Source organism: Stenella coeruleoalba (assembly GCF_951394435.1).
Source record: "Stenella coeruleoalba genome assembly, chromosome: 2".
Taxonomy (NCBI): domain Eukaryota; kingdom Metazoa; phylum Chordata; class Mammalia; order Artiodactyla; family Delphinidae; genus Stenella; species Stenella coeruleoalba.
The window spans coordinates 17239327-17262763 of NC_137147.1; the positions used below are offsets into that span (position 1 = coordinate 17239327).

The 23437-nt window shown below is 38.0% G+C and overlaps 1 long non-coding RNA gene across 1 annotated transcript in view; it reads right to left on the reverse strand.

The window, feature by feature from the left end:
• Window positions 1–772: 772 nt before the first annotated feature.
• LOC307182145 overlaps window positions 773–23437 on the reverse strand; it is a 62208-nt gene continuing 39543 nt past the window's right edge. Inside the window, exon 3 of the long non-coding RNA XR_013827134.1 lies at window positions 773–885. This is a non-coding gene — a long non-coding RNA (uncharacterized lncRNA). The remainder of the gene's footprint in view (window positions 886–23437) is intronic.

The following is a 23437-nucleotide window of genomic DNA, read 5'->3' on the forward strand; positions in this document are numbered from 1 at the left end:
AATTCCTACTTCTATATTTACCCAAGTTAAAGAATATAATTAGCAAGTTAAATGTAATTAAACGTCTATGACTTTAGTATAAAGATTGGTATGAAACAGGAATGAGTTGGATCCAATGACATGGAATTTCCAGGAAATATATAATGTATCTGCTTTTTCTGTATTCCTACCTCCCTTCTTTGTATTCTTGCCCTCACCTCTCTTCCCAGCAGTGATTCAAATATTAAATAACCGGAATAATTTTCAAGGAAAACAAAGTATACAGTAGATGCACTGGTGAGATTTTGACCAAGTATCACTCACTACCATTCAGTAGTATTAGATTTTCAAACCAACAATAAATGAGGTAATTTTGAAAAAAAAAAAAAAAAAGATGGAGAATTAAAACACTGGGCTCATGCCCACCTGAGAGCCTTCTCATATGAGACAATTGTGAATCAATAAACAGCTGGATTTATCCACATACATACATAAATTTGGCATGTATTATTAAACCAAATTATTTTCCAATCCACACATTACTTAAGATTTTAAAAAGATAAACAATGTATAAATTTGTTACTTCTTTTTAAGTGCCAATAGGCCAAACAAAAGGGCAATGGTATGACAAAAAATATTTTTCATCATGTCTATTACATATACCAGGTACTATTCTAAATGTTATATATTTTAAAATAATTTTATTTAACAAACCCTTTTCTAGTGCTTACTATGTATAGGACATGGTTTTAACCCACTTTATACACATTAGTTTATTCAATTCTCATAACCACCCTAGAAGTTGAATAATATTATTCTTACTTTACCAGTTGGGAAACTGAGGAACTGTTGAGATGTGGTGGAATTGGGATTTAACCCCCAGGTCTTCTGGCTTCATCAGGTTACCTTCATCATAAAAGAAAGTGAAAACAAGTTTCACTCCATTCATGCACCTTATATTCGGCCAAGCCAGGATTTGCACTTGGTTCTATTTGCTATCACTGTTCATCATACTACTGTGCAATAGTAAATGCAGAAATTCAGATCAAACCAATTAACTGGATGAAAAGAGAGTACATCCTCAGTTTGAATTTAGCAAAAGTTAGCATATGTCAAGCTCCAACAACATGTGTGCTAGGTTTGAGGAATACAGAAAAGAAACTGAGAGGCTCCCAAATTTCTCCAGCAGTGAACATGATGATTTACATTGGTAGATATATAATTTATGTTTCCTACATAAACATACAATTAATTAAAAAATATTACCTCCCCTAAAGGCACTGAATTTGAGGGAGGAGGGCTTAATAAAGAGAATGAGAATCTAATCTGTCTTGGGCAGGAATAGGGACAGAGGTTGCTTAAGAGGGAGTGAGAATCAATCTGAGATTCAATGGATAAAAAATACAGCAAAAAAAGACAAGAACTACATGACCATTCTAGTGTATAAAGTAGTATGCTTCCATTGTTGAATTTTGCTTTTTTCAGTAATCTATTACTGTTTAACAAACATTCCTAAAATTAATGGCTTAAAGCAACAATTTATTGTTAGCTCTCATGGTTCTTGGGATGGACACGTAAGCTGGGAAATTTTTCTTACTATAAGCATTGTCAACTTGGTGGTATTCAGCAGGTGGACAGGCTGGTCTAGTGGATAGAAACCATCTCTGGCACCTTGGCAGGAATAACCCAAATGCTGGACTCAGCTCAGATGTTGACCAAGGGCCTACATGATGATGGGCTTGGTTTGGGGTGGGGGATTGTCAAATTTCTTACATGGCAGTTCAGGGCTAACAGAGTGAGCATTCCTGGGAAGAAACTACCAGACTTCTTACAACCTAAACTTGGAATGTCCAGCTGCCACTTCATTCACATCTTATTAGTTGAATAAGTCACTTAGACCAACCTAAGGGGAGTAGAATTAGACTGCATCCCTCAAAGAATTTACAGCTGTCTTTAATCTACCACACTCTTGTAGCCCTTTGAGCTTCAAGTCACAATAGGTTTCAAATTACAAACCAACACAAGCTCTCTGTGCTAAAATTCTGATTAAGTTTGAAGACCTAATACCATTCTGACAAACACCCATGCAAATCCAAGCACAACCTCAAACATAAATGCAAAAAATTCTGTCTCTTCACTTTGATGGATAAAGAATTGCTAGATTGTAATTAGCATAACAATAAAGACAGTAAAAATAAAAAGATAGATGATAAATGCCGTTTCCCAGCTATTGAGGGTAAGGCACCCTCTGGATTCAGCCCTTACCACACTCAAGCCCAAATGGAGAGGTGAGAATTTGATACCCGCAAGAAAAATTGTTAGATTGGTGTTTTTCTCCTGTTGGTAGACCAGGAGGGGAAACATGCTGTTCCGTTTACATGAGAAAAAATGTTCTGAAACTTCCCCTCCTCTTTTATCTCCCCATTTTTCCCCACCACCTCAAAATAAACCCCACTAAATTAAAGCCATGTTTGTGGATCCTAAAAGGAAATTTCTCTTAGTAGCCAATAAATAGTAGTAGGTTTTGCTTCTTGTACATGTGCAGTGTGCCCTGCTGAGCGGTTCACTTCATTTGGCAATTCTGGGAGACTGGTAATGAATTTCCCTGACAGATACATCCCTGCTCAGATCAGATCAGGGAAATGAGCTCTTTGGAGCACAGGCTTGTATGGAATTATAACAGTATGTGTTCACTGACCCCCAAGCTGAAAGAATGTTTCATTCCAATACTCTGAAATGAAAACTGATAGTCTCTGTTGTTTTCATTGCTTAAACTGCACATTATTATGAGGGACTTTATTTTAAATTAACTTGAGTGGTAGCATAGCTTTCCATGAAAAAAATTAAATAAAATGCCCCATATTTTGTTAGCAGCACATTGGTAACCTGAAAACAATTTCTTTTTGACAGACAAGGAAACAAAATCCTGACTTTAAGAGGTACTAACAATAATATCTCTCTCTCTCTCTGAAACACACACACACACACACACACACACACACACACACACGTCCTTTCTCTCTACTGTTCCTCTATGTAATTGAATAAAAATAATAAATTCTCTCACTTGTTTCTCTGGTCTAACACCTTTAGAAAAGGACTGTGAAATCTTACTTTGGACTGAATTGGAGTTAACTGTCAAAGATTTCTGCCCGAGGTTGGGTTCTCTTTGAATTTTAATATCCCTTGGACACAGTACTTGCAACCAAAATAGTCTCCAGAATCAGAGCCCAGGGATTGGCCAGCCTATGTCTGACCTTTCCGGCAGATGTTTGTAAATGGAACGAATTGCTTTTCCCAGCCCAAACCGCGTAATCTTTGGTTAGGGTTGTTTTCCATGCATACACTTAGGCTGTGGTTTGTGCCGCTGGGTGTTGGTAATAAGATACACACAGACCCCAGGTCACTGACTATACCCAGCTGGATCAAGAATGATCATTTTTAATCTTGAGGTGAAAGCTTGATATATTAGGGAAATTAGTTGATCTAGTCAGCAAGATTTTTCTTTTCTTGCCAAAGCCCAAATTGTGATCTGGACAACCACTTGGCATGCTCAGCAGAAGAAACACAGAGAAATAATTCAATTCTGATTTGGCCAAAATGCCAGCTGGCCAGCACAACTACAAATATGTTTTGTTGAGTGATGTCAGTGATGTAACAAGGTGAGCCCACATCTGGTTATTTAAAGAGGATGACCTGCCATCAGGCAGAAAGAGAGCATGGGAATATTCCCCCCTGAATGCCCTATTTGCCCCAGCAATTTCATATAAGTGGGAAACTTGGGGAAACAGGATCTTATAGCAATGTGGGAAACAGTGTTCAGGGACTGAGAGCCTTCTGCTTATTTTAAGAAACATGATATCATGTTTCAGGGTTCTTGAAGAGTGCATTGGCTGATCTCCTCTTGGGTTGGCCAAAAAGTTTGTTTGGGTTTTTCCCTAAGAAGTGACAGAAAAACCTGAATGAACTTTTTGACCAATCCAATACAAGCAAAAAATGAAAACTAAATTTATAAGTGAACATACAGAACCAGTGATTTACATATATCCTCTTGATAGGACACCTTGGAGCTGTGATGTCCCACTTTGCCCTGGTGTTCCTCTTGAGAGGTGAGGGACCCAATGACTAATGTGTCTCACAAACAACTGGGGACTCTTAATGGAGCAGAAAGTTTAGCACAATGAAGGAGTTGAGACTGTACAGATCAGCTGACCTGGGTTTGACTTTCATGTATAAATTTATAAATTAGAGCAACTTTAGTTTCTTCATCTTTAGAATTGGGGGAACAATAATTACATTGCAGGGATCATTTGATCATTAAATCAATGATATAATAAAGTGCCTATGAGAGTCTCCAGCATTTAACAGTGTCCACTTATTATGTCATTACTCTCCCCACACTTTTCCCAGATTGGGGCAGAGATGAATAAGGAGATTTGTCTAGAATCTTTGTTAACTCTCCAGGGAAGACAGAGCCAGACTTGAGTTCAGCATGAAGATAGAACTACAGCAGAAGAAAATGTGGCAAAAAAAAAAAAAAAAACCCTCAAGGGGATTTGTTACAATTTGGAATGATAGAGCACATCTGTGGGGAAAAAGCACACAGGGAAATCAGGATTAGATGTTCATATTCACAAAAAAAAGGTACCTGACCCAAACAATGGGATTTCTTGTAATTGGCAAAAGATCCAAGGGGTTGTGAGGGGCAAGGAGATCTGGACTTGCTTCTGTCATGATGATAAGTGGTTACAGGTGCAAAACGCTAATGCTCCTCAGCTAAGTTTGAAATGATTTGCTCATAATTTTATTTAAAGTATGTTGTCATATTTTCTCTTTTGGAGCACTCCAAGTCTTTTTGCCTATTTCACTTAAAAGGTGTAAAGCATTCCAGGAGGGATGGGGAATAAAAGGGCTGATATTTATGTTGCAGTGATTAAACTTTTTCCCCTAAACTCACACCCAAGAACTTGTCTACAGGCCAGTTTGCATTTTGGCCACATTTTAAGGACTTGGCTACCACAGGCACTGTGCAAACTCACACCACATGTGGTACTAATTGGCGCTGTTGGCAATTTAGGAAGAAAGGCTGGGGATGGAGTGGGCATGGAAGCCTAACAATGCTTCACACAATGGTTCTCAACAGGAGTTAGAAATTAGAACTGTGCAGAGAAGGATGGGCCTGTGCAGCAAAGTCAATGAGCTGAATCTCTCAGCACTTTGCAAAAGCAACCAAAAAGAAAGGCAGGGAAAAGATTTGAACTAGTTACTGTATTTGGTACCAAATTTTTGAAATAGACTAAGGAAAACTTGCTCACTTAAAATGTACAGTCAAGGAATATGAATGCACAGATGGAGGAAGGAAGCAGGTTCAAACAGGTGCCTAGGACTATATGGAGACTCAGCCACTGCTTGGGGCCAGTAAAACTGCTTCCAGGTCAATTTCTCCATCTGCAAAGTAGTCATGGGCTGGGCTTTCATAGCATTTGCCTCCAATCACCTGAAGGGAACAGGGAGCTAATTTGTAGTTTGTTAAAGAGTTTTGATTTTGCAAACTTCAAACCCAAACATAGGGATCTCTCATAACATCTTAGTGATGGGTCTCTGGAGGCATGAGGAGAGCAGCAGTGATGTTGGGGATAATTATTCCCCTAGACAACTGTGTTAGTCCAGCTCTTCTAGGTTATAAGAAACAGAATTTGCAAGAAATTGAATGGAGCCCCAGGGAACTGGAGTTAAATTGTAGTGATACACTGGGGAGGATTGGAAACACAGAGCTGCCTCAGTAGTCACATCTTAAAGCTCATGGAACTGGACAGTTTTGTTTCCTTAAGTCAAGATACAACAGCAGCTTTGGTTTCCCAGTAGCAATTATAATCATCTTAAAACTTAGCTGCTCTCTTTTTTCTTTCACTGTGCCTACATGTGCTTCCTTCCTGTCAGGGCACAGTAAAGCCAAAGAAAGTTCCCTGATCTGACCCTACCAAGTTCTTTACAGAAGATTCAGCTCTCTTTTCCCTAAATAGGAATGCAGTTTCAAGGACCTGAAATGACAAGTGCACCTTTGCATTTTCTTCCCTCCCACCCACACCCTCTTGTTTTCCCTCTCTCTCTACTATAAGGCTTACCCTAACAATTTGCCAGGCCTGAGACAAGGGTATCACTAGAGACCCCTTGACTTCACCTCTTCCCTTCCCACCTCCAATTCTGCTCCTCAGCATGAAGGATGTCTGCCCATGTGTGTGAACACCCATCCCCTAAAATCCATGCTCCATTCATTCCCACACACCTGCTCCTCCCAGAGGCTATAATGGCTATATGTCTGGGCCTTCAAGAGGCCTGTGCAGGACCAGAAGTGGTTTCAGGGACATTGGATCAGGCAATTTTAGGGCTGCAAGCAATTTAATATGACCTAGAAGAGGCCCCTTGTACCCACGCATTTCTTGTCCTATGGGACAAAGCTAAGGAGAGCCAGGGTACAGAGTCATCTAAAGTGTAGGACTTTGGGAAGGGCCCTGTATTGCCTGGGTCTAAGACAACCTATTTTGCTTCCTTTTCCTTTCTGTAACTCTGTCTTAAAATTACTATGACTACAAATACAACTGCTACTACTACTATATGAAAAACAAATGGGAAATGATGTTAAATACAAGGAATCTCTTTGAGATAAAAATGAGGTGGTCTCTTTACACAGTACTGGAGGCTGGGAAGTCCAAGATCAAGACACCAGCAGGTTTGTGTCTGGTGAGAACATGTTTCCTGGTTTGTAGATGGATTCTTTCTTGCTATATCCTCACTTGATGAGGAGAGAGAAAGAGAAAGCAAACTCTTTCATGGCTCTTCTTATAAGGGCACTAATTCCATTTATGAGCATTCCATCCACATGATCAAACTACCTCCCAAACACCCCACCTCCAAATACCATCACATTGGGGATTAGGTTTCAACATAAGAGTTGGGAAGAAAGAAACTTTTAATCCACAGCACAGGCCAAACCTGTTCTGAGCAGTAGAAACAGTAAGTGAACAAGAGGCAATGGTCATTAATACTTAAAGCAGCAGGTGTGAAAGTGAACAACGTGAAGAAGAGATGTAAATGCAGGTACCAGAATGCATTCCCACAAAAATCAGTGCCAGAGCCATCCCCAAGATTAGCTGTGGATTATTCAAACCAGAGTTAAACTTTGTGAGTCCCTTTCAGAATTTAGTTTCCTGATTTCTAAGCATCCCCACTCAGTTAGATATTCATACTGAGGTTGGTCCTGGGCTGTGTAGTGCAGGCAACACAATGGCTGAAAACTGCAGGGATTTAGTAAGCTAGAATAACCTCCTTCCTTTGCCAGTCACCCGTCCTGTCGGTTTTCCCATATCACACAGGAGGGTCTTCCTTCATTTTTCAGAGTTGGAAATTAAATTTTAGGGAAGTTCAGGAAGTTAATCGGGTCATAGAGTTAAGCATATGGTAAAGTTTGTGATCTAAATCCATGTTTTACTGACTCTCAAAGCCACAAGGATTTACTCAGAAAACATGTTACACTAACCCAATACTTGTCTCTATGGCTTCCTCTTAATTAACAAATAAGTAAATAAGAGCATAAACTCAGGAAATGGCAGAAGCAGCATTTGAATAAGGGTTTCTCACTTCCTTACACCGTTTCTTCTTGTTTTTAAATTTTTCAACACAAATAGAATCTTTTCTATTAGTCAGGTAAAGAACACGTGAAAAGGATAAAAAGCATTGCTTCCAAATCAATGCTTTAAGAAATCTTATATCTCTTCCATGCTCTCTTTTCCCTTGTCCTTACAGTCGCCAAGATTTAGGGGAAGTCATTGTGCTGCTGTTAATATAATATATCCCCAAAGCTAAAAATTGTACTGAAAGTTGACCAGCCCCCAGGTAGTTTAGCGTGACTATGTGAGCTAATTCAGGCCAGTGAGACCTAGGCAAGAGTCTACGTGGTTGGGGGTTGGGGTGGTAGTCATTTTGGGAATTCTATAGATTTCCTAAAGAAAGCAGACAGATGTGTCTGGCATAGATCTTTAAGGCTTCTTCCTTAAGTTTCTTCCATTTTTCTACTTCAAGCTTTAACATAACCATAAAATGAAAAGCATGTGGAAAAAATTCACTCCATTACAAATGTAAAAGAGAAAAAATAAAATATGGTAGCCCAGGTAGCATCATTAAGCTATCCCTAGTAACCTAGTAACCACTTACCCCTAAACTTCTTGTTATGTGGAAAAGAACAGATTAGTTTGTTACTTTAAGCTGAGTTTCTTATATGCTTTTGATTGCATCCCCAACTATATCAATCCCATGTTCAATCCGACCATGTCATTCAAGTTGTTTCTCACTGTCCCCCAACCACAGCTTGCTCATCCCTATGCCTTTGCTCCAGCTAATTTCCCAGTGTGAGATGGCTGCCCCTTCTCTTTTGACTTATCCAAATTTATATTGTGTAAGCACAGGCCATGTTCAACCTCCATAAAAGAGGTAAGAAGTGGTTAACTGCTCAGGTTTCAGAGTTAAAAGACATGGGTTCAAATCCAGAAACTGTGTATTGCTATCTGTATAACTATGAGCAATTCACTTTAGCTATATGGGCCTTAGTTTACTCACCTGTAAAATGGGGATAATATTTTAAATCTCATAAGATTCCTGTGTACATTAAACTAGATTACTTAAAGAACCTATCAAAGGCCATGATTTCAAGTGTAGAAACTGCTCTTATAAGTTTAAAGTCTATAATTAACTTTTTGCCAGAGTCCTTTTATCTTTCTTGTCACTGATATCCTGCTAGATTTCTTATTGGTTAGTGCAATGTCACCAAATACTGGATACTTTATCTAATGTTGATTTCAAATGGGTTATCTTGTCTTTATCAAAATATTTTGTCTTATGATCCAAGAACTTATTTTTTTAATTTTCTATTTGTAAGGTTTACATGGAATTTGCAGTTCAAAACCAACAGCACATGTTCATTATTAATACTTCAGGCAGTGTTCTAAGTGATTTGTGTATCACCTCTTAATCCCCAGAATCTGATGAGGTAGGTATGATTATTATTATCTTCCTATTGCAATGGAGTCATGTACACTGGGGACCTCATCATTTGCCCAAGGTCACAGAGATGGGGAGGGAGGGCTAGATTGCAATTCACACACACCCCATCTAACTCTGAAGTCTATCCTTTTCAATGTTCTGCTCTCTCATCCCTAATAATAACTCATGCAAGGTCAGCCAAATACCAAAGGGTCACCAACCAATACCTGTTTACTGAACATGATTAACTGCTGGTAAGTGAGCCATTCCTCTTTCTCATTTCCACATTGGCGCAAAAAGTAGATTAAAACAATCTGTCTTATAAAGTCATTGTACTTCCTTCATTCCGTTCCTATCAGAGTGCACTATTTTCTTCCACTAGTCTCTGAGTACCAGGTACATCATTTTTATCTCTTAATACCCAGGACATAGCACCATTCCTGAAACACAAAATATCTCAAACAATTGTCGAATAAAATAGTACTGGAGATAGAAGTTTCATTCAAAAAAAAAAATAGCACAAAGACTAGATTATATCAATTTACTTCCTGAAACAAAGTTGGTACTTCAAATAAGTAGCCTAGATAGAAAAGTATAAAATTTACATTTTTCATATTAATAATTTAACATAAATTCAACTTTATATTTTCTAAGTTACATATTTGATTTGAAAATTTGCATCCATTTAAAAAAAAATTTAAGTTGAAATGACTACCATCTCATTTCCATAATCTATATGATGCCGAACTACCCATTAATTCAGACGAAAGTCATTGTACATTGACTTGGAACAAAAAAATAGGAAATATAATTCCTTTTGTAGAAGTGTTATTTTAAGGTAATGTCGCAACAAAACCAATATTAAAAATTAATATGTAAATGTAAGTATAGCTTCAAACAAGGAAGAATTATACTAAGATATAGACACAGTCATTAATTAAAGGGAGGAGTTTTCCAATCTAGAATCTCTCCCTAGAGTTTGTGCCAAATCTCAGAAATTCCAGCTGAGGAACCCCAAGCTGAAAGACCACGGGCAACTCCCTTCTTCATGTGACAAGCTTTTGCTCCCATCACTGTACAGACCACCCCTCAGACAGCTGGACCTGCTAAGAACAGGAAGCAGTGGGGAATTGGTGTTTTTTTCTCTGCTACAAAATCCATGCCAAAAATAGGTGAATCTGGATGCATAGGAATGCTTTTCTTTTCAATCGCCCAGGGTGACCTTCAGCAGAAACAAAAACAGAAATGTTTCTCTCCTCCTAAAGGAGATCATGTCTTCTTGAAATAACATATATGGAAGCACTTTAAAACTCAAGTATTCATTGTATGAAGAAGTGTCACTCTTGATAGTGAGACAGTGGTTTTAATTTGCAATGAGAAGTGCCTGAAAGGGCCATACATTTAGAGATTAATATAAAAACACTTAATCCAGGAACTTTTCTGAGTAACATATTCTCATTCCACCTCTCTCACTCACCCCATGCCTCCTGCCACCATCAAATTCTTAGAAGCAAGTGTCCTACAATCCCAGAACATACTTAGGTTGGTTGTCTAGAAGGCAGTCCCCCAAAAGGCAATTCTCCAATAATGCAACTGATCACTTATTCATCTACCAGATAAAAGTATAAACATGCAAACTAAAAACTCATTTGAGTGGTTTATAATTTTCAGTTTTAAAAATATATACAACCTCCAGTGCTCAATACAATTAAAAAAAAAAAAAGGTTTCCTATATGCCAGAGAAATTCAGACACCAAATATATATAACAAATTAAATTTTAAAATTCGTTGAGAACTCATACTCTATCCCCCCGAATAGAACCCCTTCTTTCCCATCTTTCTTTTTCTGAATTGCCACAGTCCCTATATATCAACAAGGGAGATTCTTGTCACATTCACTTAAATTAGTATTATTTGTGAAATAGCATTCTCTCATCCACTTTACTGAAAAAACTTGAAGGCAGGAACTTTGTGTTACTATCTGTGAATTATTCTCAGTGACCAGTAATGTGGTATTGCCAAAAAATCCTCCCAGTTTTATATGTAAGCACTTAATTGTTTTTCTGAATGTTGAAGGCTACTAACTATCCTGCAGGATCAGAATTTTCTAAGCTAGAAGAAATAAGAATTTGTCTATTCTGCCAAATTGAATCCCTAGCTCTTTCTTTTTTTTTTAGTGTTATATTCTTCTATTATAATAAATCATTGCCAACAGGACCGGACACTTAAGAATGAAACTGGGGTGCAATGAACAACAGAGAAAGAAATAAGAAGCTCTATTTATGGGAAGCGAAATACTAATGTAAATTTGATTATTTGAATGGCTGTAGGTATTATTATAATTCACTTAAAGTATATATTAAACTCTGGTATAATGGAAAAATAGAAACAGTTTATCAAACACATGGGCACAGGCTTAGAAAGATTCTAATTCATGTTATCAAATTACATATTGTCATCACTAACAAACAAATCTGGCTTTTTATTGTTATCTATAACTTCAGGTGGTATATCTGCATGGTCCCAAAACATCCAAATAAAATGAAATTCAGATCAGTCACCAATCCAGAATGATAGTTTATTCAGCACAAAACATCTGTATATTTGAAACTCTCCAAATCGTTTATTTTCTTTTTTCTGTTTTTATCCAGGTGGTGGTACATTTTATACTTGTCAAACAAAGGAGTTGCACTGTCTAGTGAGTTTACAAATGAAGATAATAACATAGGGTTAGAGAATGAGAATGTGAGATTTGTATAAATGATATTATGAGTAGACAAATTTAAAGCACCATCTAGAGCCTCAGATTATCAGGCACTCTAAATCTGGAATTTCATCAGTATTCTTCACTCCTTTTTGCCCTGATAGCACATCTAATGCCTTGAATCCTTGTCTTTGCTCAGGGACCATTTTTAACTTCCTTTACCCTTGTGTGTCAGTTTTCTATGCTGTGTAATAGATTACTACAAACCTAACAGCTTAAAAGAGCATGTCTATTATTTCACAGGTTCTGTTAAGTCAGGAGTCTAGATACATCTTACTTGGGTGCTATGCTCAGGGTCTCACAGAGCTGAAACTAGATGTTGGCTGAGCTATGTTCTTATCTGGATGCTTGATTAGGAGAGGATCTGCTTCCAAGCTCCCTTAGTTTGTTAGCAGAATTCATTTTCTTTCTGCTTTAGAATTCAAGATGTCTTGTTTTTTTCAAAGCCAGCAACAGCGGGAGTCTCTAACTTCAGAGGAGGACTTGCCTGATTAGGTCAGGGCCACCCAGAATAATCTCCCTTTTGACTAACTCAGAGTCAAATGATTAGAGGCCTTAATCACATCTAAAAAATCCTCTTCACTTGTATCATATTCTACCAGCTCGAAGCAAATTGCAGATTCCTTCCATCCTCAAGGGGAAGGAATTATACAAGATTATACACACTGGAGGGGTAGGAATCTTGGAGGTCATCTCAAAATACCGCCTACCGCATCTTGTCAAGTCAGGAATTTGCCACTGTCATGACCACCACCAGTCACCTCCTCATAGATAGCAGTGACAATAGCAATGAAGCAAAATTTAGATTGTTTAAAAATGGGTTTTGTCTTTGAAGTTCTTGGCACAAATCATACAGCGGAAGGACCACAATTTAGGAGGATTCTTTGGATGGCAGTTGTGTTAGAGGATGAGGTAGAGAACTTCTCAAACTTATTATAGAGGGCAGGCTACTCACTGGGGCATATTTAATGCCAGGTGTGGGAGGTGGGCTGGGTGAAATACCCTGCCAAGGACTTGATGCATCTGGGTTTCTGCTTCCATCAGTGCAATGACAGTAGGTTTTATTTCCCACTTCCAACTAAAAGAACAGAACAGGAGGGTGTGGTATCATGTAGCAGTTTGCAATTTTCAATGCTTGATCTTCAAGATGCTTCATTTCTAAATATGTCTGTGTGTATCTGTGTGTGTGTGAGTCTTACATTCTGAAACCAGGATTTCATTGTGGATTCAAAAGGGAATATTTACACACTACAATTCATTAAGTGATATATTTCTAACAGTAAAAACAACAAAAAACACATACATTTTTTCACTCAGTCTACACTGTTGTGCTTTTCTAGAACTTTATAAGCTCCTCAGCTTCACTGAGAGTTTGCCAGTAAATTCTGAAGCTTAAGGAATTCGTTTTGTTTTCCGCAACTGACCAAAACATTCTTAGGAACAACAAGAATGATGGCACAATTATTTCTAGAAATTGTATTTATTGCAATTATTTCTAGAAATTGTAAAAGAGGGAATCAACCGGATGTGAACTTGCCTGGACTTCTTCCTCAATGAACCACAGAAGTATGCAAGGTTGTTCAGCCACACTGACCTTTTCATTCAAATCAAGAAAAAATAGTTTATAGTTTTCTTCTTTACCTTTTGCACTATAAACCTCTCCCTGGGGACAAGCAGTGGAGTAATCTCATACCTCTCTATTCTCTTTCCAATTTTATTGTAATGGTGTAAACTGCATCCAGCTTCCCTCAGGACCATGTGGATGCTGTACACACTTTCTAACAACCTGTGAATGCTTGAATTGTCCACATCAAAAATAAGAAAAAACAATTACTTGAAATTACACCAAGATGTAGGGCATCAAATAATGATTATTTTGGCTTAATAATGCAGTGATTTAGTAACTTGGAAAATATTTATTGAGCCACAATGACCACATGCTAAGCAGTGCTTTGAAAACCAGTCATAGCAAAGATAAGCTAAAAAAGTTCTTGACCTCCTGCCCTCAGAGAGCTTACATTCTAGGTATAACAGCATGGAAGGTGGTGATAAGTACAGAGCCAAGAAGTAAAAAGTAGAAGGAAGACTATTATTTAGACAGGGTAGTTAGAAAAGGTCTCTTCTACAGAGGTGACCTGCAATACATTCACTTGTTTATTCATTACCTTCGCCCTCAGAAGAATGTCAGTTTTATGAGTGACACTCATTGCACACCCAATGCCTAGAAGATGCCTGAATAAATCAATAACTCAGATAGTGGTGTCATGAAAGGCAAAGAGGAATAATTCAAGAAACAGAGTTCCCAAGAGTCAAGTGCTGCAGCAAGCATTAGTTATGCACAAGCTGAAACCTCTCTGTTAGATTAGCATTTTGGGTAGTAAGAGCAGATTCTCCAAAGTGGTACCCAGCTACAAGGGATTAAAAAGTGAATGGAGGATGGAGTCATGGAAGCAGAAGCAAACACTATTCACACAGGCCTTGAATGAAGGCATCAAACCATGCACAGAGCTAGGGAAAGAACATTCCAGACAGAGGAAATAGCAGATGCAAAAGTGGAGAAGAAGCATGAGGACTCATAAGAAGACTGATGCAAGTGGGGTATAATAACACAATAAACAGGGGTAGGAAAGAGGTGGCAGTTGGTAGCCTCATACATCATGTAAGGCATCAAAACCTGGGCAAGAACATTGGATTTCATTCTAAGTGACATGAAAGATATGGAAATGTTTTGAGCAGGAGAGTGAAATGATCTGATTTATGTTTGTGGAGAAGAGATTGTTGACAAGCATGAGCGGAAGCAGGAAGTCCTGTTCAGAGTCTGTTGCAATAGGCTTAGAGAGACAAGTGTGGAGAAAGGAAACATGATCACATTCAGCACAGATTTTCATGATACAGCCAATTACATGACTGGAGGATTGGAGTTAATAATGATGCCTTCATTGACTGAGGTACGGAAGACTGTGGGAGAAGACTCAAGGTGGGAAGATGATATAGACTGAATATATGTGTCCCCTCAAAATGCATAGGTTGAAGCCCCAGCCCTCCCCCAACCCAGTGTGGCTGCATTTGTAGGTAATGTCTCAAAGGAAGAAATTAAGGTAAAATGAGGTCATAAGTGTGGGGTCCTGATCTGATAGGATTAGTGTTCTTATAAGAGACACCAGAGAATGGAATTAGCCTTGTAGTAGCATCTGCTTTCAACTTCCCCTATAACAAAAGTTTCAGAATCCTGAAATGGGGCTGTGAACTGAATTGTGTACCCCCCCCAACAATTTCATATTGAAGCCCTAACCCTCAATGTGACTGTTTGTGGAGACATGGATTTTAAGAAGTAATTAATATTAAATGATGTCATGAGGATAGGATCCTAATTTGATAGCATTTACAACCTTATACGAAAAAAGAGATCCCTCTCTCTCTCTCTACACAAAGTCACCAAGGAAATGCCAGGCGAGAACACAGTGAGAAGGCAGACATCTGCACCCCAAGGGAAGAATCCTTACCAGATACCAACCCTGCTGCACGTTGAACGTGGACTTCCAGTCTTCAGAACTATCAGAAAATAAATTTATGTTGTTTAAGGCATGTTGTCTGCGGTATTTTGTTATCACAACCTAAGTAGACTAATACAGAAGATGTATCAAGAATTCTGACTTGGATAATTTCAATTTGAGATTTCTTATAATTCTGAGCCAAGATGACAGGTGTTGAAATATGTGGAGTTCACAGACGTCAGAACTAGAGATATAAAATGTAAGTCATCTGCTGATTTGTGATGGCTAACACAGTAGTTAAATTGGAGGACAGGAGGAGGTCTCTAGGGGGTAAGAGGAAAAAAAATGTGCCCAGCCTAGAGCTCTGGGGGACTCCAACATTCAGACATTGGAGAAATACATGGAAAAGCCAGGAAAAAAAAATCTGAAAAGTGGCTGATTAGAGAGAAGGAAAACAGGATCATAGAGCAAAACTCTGGCATGGGCTGGGGTAGGAGACAGTAAGAAGAAAGAGCAGGGAAATGATGGAAGCTCAGCAAAGACAGGAGATTCCAGAAGAGCTCTCACCACAATCAGAATGTGTTTTCAAGTCCCCCATCAAACAGAAACTTTGAGCTGTAAGTATGAGCAGGAGTAATTATAAACGTGTTCCTTCTTCAGTGCAACTCAGAAATAAGTTGAAACCACATGACTTTCATAATAAATAAATAGAACCATTTCTACAATACTCTGTCACTATCTGTAATTTTACTATGTGAAATTAATTCTCCAAACTCCCAATGTCAAAAGTAACTATTAAACATAGAGTATAATCCATGGTTATAGTCAAAATAGTTAACTAGTCTGACATTCCGGAAAAAAAAAAAAATGACGGTAAAACCACTCCAATTAGCTTGAATATATTCCAGCCAAGGACACAGCTTTTAATTAACTGATTGTTTTGCTTTAAATTAAATGGCCAGGCAACCTGAAGAATTACTTGGAGAATTATTATATCTATACTTTCAACACAATCTTATTTCTGAACTTCAGATCTATGTCCCCAGATTCTGTTGGATTATCTCCATCTGTATGACTGATGGCAAGACAAATTCAATATCACTCAAGCAGAGTAAGCCATCTTTTCTAACAAAGTAGCTTCTCTTTCATATTCTCTATCTCCTTGTGGCTGAGATACTTTGCATATTTCATGCCTTCTTATGTATCTTACATTATTAATATAACCATTTTTCACCTGTATTCATCCATGACTGTGGCTTCTGGAAAAGGGGCAGGATGAATGCCACCTCAGGAATGAAGAAGATGTTATACAGGGGAATTCCTTCCCTAACACTGATAGAAAATGGAGAACCTCCCTTTACTTCCTTGGCATGTGAGAAGAAGAAGTGAAATGGTAAGAGAAGAGCCCATTAATTCTGTTTTCCTCACACCCAGGGTTATAAATATGAAGAATAAAATATGAAGACTTTGAGAACATATAGCTTGATTTCCTGTGAAAAGCCTGGGTAGGTTGTTAACCTCCCAAAGGAGGTGATTTGCCTGGGATCTAGATCCAGTGCAGTGTGGAAGTAGTTGAATGGCATATTTGGGAGAAGATGCTTAAGTAGAGAGCTGGGTTACACTGTTGATTGTTCATGGTCAACACATGACATGCAGGACACCAGAAGTTACCACCTGTCTTGGTAATAGAACCAAGAGATGCTGAGAGGACAGCTGGACCAACAACAACCTGCATCAGAAAGAGGAAACCATCATGAATACAAATATCAATAACCATGGATGATGGCAGAAAACAACCATAGAGGGAGTGACATCTGAGACCATGAGGTGGCAATGCCACTGACACTCAGATACCTCTAAGTCACAATACCCCTCACTCCTCCTCAAACAGCAAAATGACATATTTTTAGAAGAACAGAGAGAAAGAGAATGTACAGGATACTGAGCTTTTTACCTGAAAAAGGTGGAGCTTCTTTAAAGAGACATTTTTCCCCTTCTAAAGATTCATTTCCACTAATTGGCCATTTAAAGTTCTAGTCATCCTTTGATAGTAGGGGCTTAGGAGGAAAGTTAAATCAGTTATAGAAAATAAATAACCATATTTTCTTTTTGCATAGCTGAATGGTAGTGATAAATTTTCTCAGTTACATCATAGAAAGGAAACTTAGTTCTCAAGCTAAAATGTTTCAGTACATCACTAATCCTACCTCTTTCTTTTTGCTGACTTCCAATCTGTCACGAATAAACACCAGTTAGACATCTGGCTCCTTAAATATGCCCCTTCCTTTCACTTTTCTGGAGCACTGTAGCATTCTTTTCACTGGTCTTCTAATCTCTTCTCACTCAGAGCTATCTTCCAAATATGCATTAAATTATTATTATAAGTGACATTGGTCACTTGTTCAAAATTTTCTCTTGGTTCCTTATCACATGAATAGTAATATTCACCTTTGTGAATAGTGAATATTCACCTTTGCTCTCTGGATACCTAGAACAGTGGTTCTCGAGGTGGGTCCGCATACCTGCAGCATCAGTGTTACCTAGGAACAACTTAGAAATGTAAATCACTGCTTCTTCTCGTAGACCTACAGAGCATCTGAGACTCTGGGTGTGGGGCTCAGCAATCTGTCTTTAAACAAAGCTTCCAGCTGATACTGGTGCACATTAACCTTTGAGAACTATTTTCCTAGCAGAACTGTGGAATTACCTTGGAATCACAGTGGCTAGTGAAGGAATACTATCAAGAGGCTCTAGCCAGGGAGGGAAAGACTCCAGGCCTGCCAGCTCTGTTTCAAAAACAATCTGTTCACATTTTTTTTGCACATTTTACCTAGCATATCATTTGTGTAAAGTGTGAGGTTTAGTCAAGATTCCTTTTTCTTTTTTTCCTGTGGATGTCCAATTGCTCATTCACCATGTGTTGAAAATTTCCTCCATTGAATTGGTTTGCAGCTTTGCCAAAAATCATGTATGTGTCTATTTCTCAGTTCTTTACTGAATTTTCTTGGTCTAAATGTCTGTCTGTCTACCGTGACCACACAATCTTGATTACTCGAGCTATACAACAGGTCTTAATATTGGTACTGCAATTCTTCCATTTTATTCTTCTTTTTCAAAATTGTTTTAGTTGTTCTAGGGCCTGTACCTTTCAACAACACTTTAGAATAAGCTTGGCCATGTCTGCAAGAATCATGCTAGGACTTTGACAGGAATTGCATTAAATTTACATATCAATGTGGGAAAAATTTACATCTTTACCATGTTGACTCTTTCAATTCATGGATACAGTATGTCTATCTATCTATTTAGATCTTCTTTCATCAGTATTTTGTGCTTTTGAGCATATAGATCTTGTACATATTTTCTTAAGTTTATACTTATATATGTCATTTCTTTGGAGTGATTGCAAATGGTATTGTGTGTGTGTGTGTGTGTGATTTTTTTTAATTTATTTGCTTTATTTTATTTTTGGCTGTGTTGGGTCTTCGTTGCTGCATGGGCTTTCTCTAGTTGCGGTGAGCAGGGGCTATAATTCACTGCAGTGTATGGGCTTCTCACTGTGGTGGCTTCTCTTGTTGCAGAGCACCGGCTCTAAGCATACGGGCTTCAGTAGTTGTAGATCGTGGGCTCTAGGGCACAGGCTCAGTAGTTGTAGGGCACAGGCTCAGTAGTTGTGGTGCATAGGCTTAGTTGCTCTGTGGCATGTGGGATCTTCCCAGACCGGGGCTCAAACCTGTGTAACCTGCATTGGCGAGTGGATTCTTAACCACTGCGCCACCACTGTGCCACCAGGGAAGTCTGGTACTGTGTTTTTAATTTTGGTTTCCATGTGTTCATTGTCAACATATAGAAATGTGATTGACTTTTTTTTTTTTTTAACATCTTTATTGGAGTATAATTGCTTTACAGTGGTGTGTTAGTTTCTGCTTTATAACAAAGTGAATCAGTTATACATATACATATATCCCCAGATCTCCTCTCTCTTGCTTCTTGTGTCTCCCTCCCACCCTCCCTATTCCACCCTTCTAGGTGGTCACAAAGCACAGAGCTGATCTTCCTGTGTGATTGACTTTTGTTTGTTGATCTTGTAACCTTTATGAACTCACTTATTAGTTCTTGGAGTTTTTGGTAAGTTCCTTGGCCTAATATATTATCTGAAGGAAGAATTTTACATTCCTCAGCAAAAAATGCTCAAGTTCATGACAACACAACACCCATTAACCTTTACAGACTCATTCTTAATCTTTGTTCTCAACTGAAGTTGTTTCCCAGTGTTTGTTTGTTTTCTAATTGTTATTGAAGACCTCCTACATCCTCATTTGGATGGTTTAAAAATGTAGGTTCCAAAAACTCACCTTAAAGTCTGTAGGGATAGCCTAAAAACCTGAACTTTTAACATGATATTCTTGATTATTTTTATATACCCTTAGGTTTGAGAGCAACACACCTCACCTTCAGCCGAAAGGAAATTCTCATTTTTCCTGAACTACCACCCACATTTTTTTTTTTTTCGCGGTACGCTGGCCTCTCACTGTAGTGGGCCCTCCCGTTGCGGAGCACAGGCTCTGGACGCGCAGGCTCAGCGGCCACGGCTCACGGGCCCAGCCGCTCCGCGGCATGTGGGATCTTCCCGGACTGGGGCACAAACCCGTGTCCCCTGCATTGGCAGGCAGACTCTCAACCACTGCGCCACCAGGGAAGCCCCTACCACTCACTTTTAAGGCCATCAAATCTACTCCTGGCTTCAACACCTCATGGTTCATTCTTCCAAATTTTCATAGTATCACCTCTATATCCCTTACACAATATTTCAATTTTATTCAAACTTAAATTCCTCAAATCTGCATCAAACTATTCTTTATTTCTGCCTTGGAGGAAAATCACCCAACTCTTAATAAAGGTACCATGAAGACTTCATGGTGTCTGACTTCAGATGGGTTCTGAACACTGCTCAGACATCCTGCAACATGCACTTAAGTCCTCCAAATCTACACAGTAGTTATTTCAACTATGCACCCATTTCTTCAAAGTCCCCTTCCTCTCAACATATCATAGTAAATGACCTAGTTTCCTAATTCACAGAAAGAAAAAACAACTGTTTCACTTCTTCACCTAAAATCTTGCCTTCATCCGTACATTGTTCAAAGACTATTCCATCACCTTTTCTTTCTAAAATGTACAAATCATCTTGACTGAAAATAACTTCTATCAAGTACCCTCTTACTCAAGTGTTTTTTTTTGTTTGTTTGTTTGTTTGTTTTTATTGCTTTCCACTGGATTATTCTCCTAGGAATTTCATACTTGAGATCTATCACCTATAAAAATAACCCCACAAAAATAAAACATTCAACAATACTGTGTTTGTTTTTGGCTATTGTCCTATCACATAATAGTTCTTCATTTCTTACCTAATCAAAAGAGGACACAATACCTGATGTTTCCACTTTTTCATTTCTGAAGTTATTGAAGACTGCATTTGCCCTCATTGAAAATGACCTGATGAAGTAATCAAGGATCCCTAATTTCCAAATCCAATGGATAATATTTAATCATTACTAGCATGTAACGCCATTGAAAACGTTCTCCTTTCTCAACTTCCATTACACTACACTCCCCTGAAACTTCCTTCTTAGTCTTTTGTTAATGAATCATAAGCTTCCTATTGCTCCTTATACGTTCAGACTTTTCAGTTCTCTCTGATCCTATTCTATCTAAGCCTGGACACTCCATCATTCCATGCAACTATTTTAATTACCTGTGTTGTTTCCAAGTCCCAAATCAATACTTTCATATTCTTTTGAGTTCTCTCTTCATCTCTCTCTTGAGCTCTTTAACATTTCTTCCAACTTCCAAATTGACAACTCAACATAAAGTTCTAAATACCTCAAACTCAACCTGTCCTAAAACAACCTCATGCTCTTGCTGCTTCTACCAACCTTTCCTCTCTTATTTCCTGTTTTTGTGACTGGAAAGCCAGCTTCTTTAGCTGCCCTTGCCAAAACCAGAGTGGTTTCAACCCTCCTTCTCTCATTCCTGTAAGCAATCAGCCACAAAATCCTGCCACTTCTACCCGCTACCTCTTTTCATTGTCAAATCTGCCTCCCCTCTCCATGTTCAAGGCCACCACCATGGTTCATTATTTAATCATGTCTCATTTGAACCACAGAAGCAATCATCTAATTTCACTCCCCTTCTCAGGTCTAATGTATTCCAAGCCATCCTCTCTTTACACCACAGCCTGGGCAGTATTTCAGATAAGCAAATCTCTGTTCATTTTTTTTCAGTTCTTTCTTATTTCTTACAGACTTAGTAGGGCACAAAATGCTTTTTATGACCTGACTCCTACTGCATTTCCTCTATATGCACTCTAAACCTAACTTTACTGAATCCCTTGGGCCCATTTAACAATCTAATTCTCTCAATTTATCTGAGTCTTTCCTCATTATTGCCTGACAAGTAAATTTCTCTTCATTCTTGAAGTCTCAGTCTTATATTAACCTACCATTAATGAAGACTTCCTTTATTTTTGCAGGCAGACTTAGGTCCCTTTTCTTATCTTTTTATATAATATTTCATATATTCTTTTGTGATCATTTATATCATATTGTTTTGTAACTGTGTTTAGCTGTTGACCCACTAAATTCAATATAAACTCTATTAGCACAAACATTCTGTTGTGTTCTATTTTGTTTCCAAAATTTCTTATAAAAGAGCATAACCCACAGTAGAGACATATTAAATGTTATTGAGTGAAGTACTGGACAGTGAAAGAGAGATATTCACATAAATTATAATAACACAGGACCAAGAAAGACACACATTTTATTGGAATATAAATGGAATACGAATATATAGAAGAGAGAAACTTTAAGACCAGAGAGATTTGATTTCAGCCTAAAAAGACAGCCACTACAAGGTCAGGAGAGGGAGAGATGTCATTTTAGGAAACAGGTACCATATAACTAAATACATGCAGATAAAAACAAGACATGTTCAGTTATAGCTGCATAGTCTTATTGGCCAGTCTATATAGTAAACGGAGAAATGAGTGTACTGAGAAATAAGAATGTAAAAGAGATGTTAGATCTTATTGTGAAAGGTTTCCAATGCCATGTTAGGAAATTAAAACAACAGGCATCCAAGAGCCACTTAGGCATTTTTAACAGAGGTGGGTGGGTTTTCAGAAATTTGCTTTGCCATGAGTATAAAACAAGGGGATTTTAAACTCACAAACACTTTAGAGGTGGGGCAGATGGAAAGTGCCTTCAGAAATTCAGGACAAAAGTAACATGGACCTGAACGAGGGCAATGAATGCTAATAAACAAAGAACATCTGGAATCTGACTTCTAATTCTGGTGGCTTCACTTTTTCATAAGAGGCCCCAAAGGATATAAATAACTTTATCTGCATGTACTTTCAAAAGGGAAGACTATATTTTACTATGTGTTATAATAGAAACAACACATAAAAATAAGACCTGCCCCCATAATGAAGCAGAACATAATTTTCTATGCATGATTTTAACTTCCTGGATGCTAAAAGATCTTGCCAAACCAAGCAATCCTGATATTGAATTAAATAATCAAACATGAAGAGAGAAATTATGCTAACTGCAGCAGGAAAAACATACAATTTTTTTATGAGAACTGAATATGGATGAAGAGTTAACAAAGCAAAGGAAAACTGAAAGTTTCTCCTAAAATACTTTAAAATGATTATATAAAATTGATTAGGCTTTTAAAACCTGGGTGGTATTTGTATGTCTAATCTATAATCCCACAGACTCAGAATACTTGATAGCACTGTAAATATATTCATATTTGTGTATACATATATTTATATTTAGAAATACAATATTTTATATACACACATACACAAATACGCAAACAGATTTAGTACAAGTATTCTAGATTTATTGTGAACCCCAAATGGCCATAGTTTCAGGCTTCTAAGACACTATAAATTATGACACATATCAGATGAAGAAGACCACACTGCAAAAGAATTCATATTTTTATCTTTGTTGAGACAGATGGAAATCCATGAGAATTATAGATAAGGAAGATTTTGGAGGTCAAGAATGTTGTTATTCTTGCCAACTCCACTGCTGCTATAATTCCTTATCACTCTAGTTTGAAAGTGGTAAAGGAAGATGCCTATGTT